This window comes from Elephantulus edwardii, unplaced genomic scaffold (assembly GCF_000299155.1).
Source record: "Elephantulus edwardii isolate Elephantulus edwardi_28Jun2011 unplaced genomic scaffold, EleEdw1.0 scaffold00042, whole genome shotgun sequence".
Lineage (NCBI taxonomy): Eukaryota > Metazoa > Chordata > Mammalia > Macroscelidea > Macroscelididae > Elephantulus > Elephantulus edwardii.
This window is the reverse complement of record NW_006399792.1, coordinates 18,878,258-18,881,581: the sequence shown is the minus strand read 5'-3', so window position 1 is coordinate 18,881,581 and position 3,324 is coordinate 18,878,258.

Here is a 3,324-nt window from a genome sequence, read left to right as displayed (position 1 = left end):
TGGTTGAACCCAGAGGCTCCATCCTCCTTTGCTTCTTTACCTGGCAGCTGTATTTCCTTTGTCACTGGCACTGGGTTCGGGGTCAGGTCTGAAGTAAAACTCAGTGGTAAGGTTACCTATAGGAAAGGGGGCAAACCTAGAGAGGACAAACCTGTGAGTTACAAATAGAGGGGTTTTGGGGGTGTTGCTTTCAGGTTTACTGGGGGAGAGGGTGGCAGAAAGTAGCCTAGATAAAATTCTCTGGATACCCTAGGCATTTTTTCCTACCCAGGGGTCAGATGGCACAATCTGGGGACTGAGGAGCTCACCCTGAGGGCCATGATGGCTCGCCCCGAGCCGAGGGCCGAAGACAGCCTGCCCCAGGCAGAGGGCTGTGATGGCTTGCCCCGAGCGGAAGTTCAATTTTTAAACTTCAACTAGCTTCCTCTGTCAATCATCTATATTTTTTTAATATTTTCATGCAGCTAATGGATATTTCTCAGGAAAATGAACACTAAATGGAATATTCTAAGGAGTGAATGGATTAGCAAAGAAATTACCTATTATAAAGTCAATCAAGTATATGAGTGTTTTTAAAACAAATTATTAGTAGATAATATTTTTCTTTTTTCATTGCTTTTTCTAATTTCCCCCTGGATTTTTTTCTTTTGCACATATTAAACATTCAATCCCTTGCCTAATAATTCCAACATCTGAAGGTTTATTTTCCTTTTAGTTATTCCTGTTGGATTTTGCATAAGGTGTTATGCTTATGAATTTGTGTTGTGATTCTTGTCCTCATATACTTTGGAGCTTTACTTGAAGAAATACTTTGAGGCCTGAGTTAGACAATGAGCTCTTCCAGAGAGAATTTGCATATGCTTCTAGAAGATAAATTGTGTTTTCCAAAGATGATATTACCCATCCCGCATGTTCTTCTTATAATGTGGTTTAACATCTCTCTCAGTGAGAAGTAAGGTCTCTGCTCCTGTTACTCAAGTGTGTAAAAGCTTTTGACTAGAGCACGTAATGAATCTATGTGACTTCTAAGTCTGGAAAATAAAAGACAAAACAGTTTTTCATTGGTCTTTCATTTTCATGTTTTAGTACTTTGCACTTGGAATCTGTCACTGTGCTCTGAGAAAACCCAGGTAGCCACCTGAGAAGAACACATGTAGATATTTTCACCAACAGCCCAGTGGCATAGCCAGTTTCAGTCATCAAACATATGGATGAGTCAGCCATAGATGGTTCTAGCTTCTGGCCACTGAACCTTCAAGTCTTCCAATTAGGCAGCAGACATCTTGGAAGAGACAAATTTTCCCTGTTGTGCTCTTCCCAAATTTTTAAACTACCAAATCCATGAGCATGGTAAAATGGTGGTTATTTCACCTTGAGGGGCAAGTGGGCTGTTATTCAACAATCTATAACCAGAACACTGCCAGGAAACTGGCATCTTTTTGTTGTTGTTGTTGTTGTTGTTGTTGTTCTTGTTGTTTTCTAGAGATGAAAATACTATGGATGTGTACTTTCTCTCCCTCAATTCTCATATCTTTTAATTTTTTTTTTTTAATTTAAACTCAAACTTTGATTTGTAGTGTTGGAGAAGAGTCCCATGGACTGCCCAAAGAACAAACAGATATGTCTTGGAGAAAGTACAGCCAGAGTGCTCTTTGGCAAAAGATGACAAAGTTTCAGCTCACATACTTTAGTAGTGCATGTTGTTAGGAGAGGCTATACCAGGGAGCGAGATATTATGATTGGAAAGGTGGAGGCTTGATGAAAGAAAGAAAGACCTACAACCAAATGTATTGTCACCCTGACTGTGGAAATGGGCTCTAGCATGTCAGAAATAATGAGGATGGCACAGGAGAGGTTGTTGTTTGTTGTTATGTGCCTTCCAGTTGCTTGTGACTCATAGTGACCCAATGTACAAGAGCCCTAAACCCTGCTCTGCCCTGTGCCAATCTTATTGTCTCTGATAAACCTACTCCCATTACCCCAGTCACTGAATCAATCCATCTCATTGATGGTCTTCCTCTCTTGCACTGTCCTTCCACTCTCCCAAACACAGTGTCCCTCTCCAAGGACTGGTCACTCCTTGCAACATGTCGAAATGATGTCAGATGAAGCCTCATAATCCTTGCCTCCAAGGAGCAGCCTGGTTTCACCCTCTCTCAGATGAAACTGTTTGTTCTCCTAGCAGTCCACGGTACATTCAATACTCTTCTCCAGCACCACAGCTCAAGGGCATCAATTCTCCTTCTATCATCATTAGTCACTGTCTGGCTTTCTGATGTATAGCAAGCAATTGCAAAGACTGGCCTGCATCAGATGCACCTTAGTCTCAAGACTGACATTATTTCTCTTCAGTATTCTAGAGAGAGCCCTGACAGCTGGCTTTCCCAATGCAATTAGTCTTTTAATTCCCTGGCTTTTAGTACCAAGAGTGCTGATTGTGGAGCCAACCAAACTGAAGTTGTTAACAATCTCAATCTCTTCATCATCTATCATGATGCTGCTAAGTGGCCCAGTGGTGAGAATCTTTTTTTTAAGTTTAATTTTTATTTATTATCAATTTTAATGAAAGTTTATGGAGACTTTGGATTTCCATTCATTGATTGTTGCACTTTTCTCCCTGCCCACCCCACCCCCAAAGGAATCTTTGTTTTCTTAATGACAAGACTTAAATCTATTGCACGATTTTAAATCTGATTTAAATAGGGTTGCTATGAGTCATACTCAACAGCACCTAAAAACAAGACTGCAAAGGAGCAATCCTTTGCTGTGTGCTTTAAATTTAATTCTAGGATTGTTGATTTTTGGCCAACAAAAGTAGTATAAATTCAGATAACAAACTTGCTCGAGGCTGGTTTTTTACAAGTTTCTTAAAAAATTTAAATTATTTGTGTGTATTACCATTAACATTATAGAACAAGATGTGCTTGAAGAAAAGAACCTCTCATTTATGCTTGTAATCTCTCATGACAAACCAAAACAAACGATAACTCAAATTCCTTGCTGTTGAGTCAAAACTAACTCCTAGCTGATGCTCCATTTGGCTTGTAAAGCTATCAGTCACACAGGAGGAGACTCCCACGTTTCCTCCTGTGGAGCTGCTGGTGGATGCCAGTACTTTCTTAGAAGCTGATATTTTTCCTTCTTCACCTAAAACCATAGTGAGTGATTATTTTCTTTTGTGGTCCTATGGTCTCGGATTCTGAGCAGACAGTAGCTTTCTTTCTAGTTTACCTTTACTCTGTTTATTCCTTAGCTTCTATTAAATCCTCATTTTAAGAGGCCTTAATTTCCCTGTAAATTAAGGAAACCAACTCCTAATGCTTA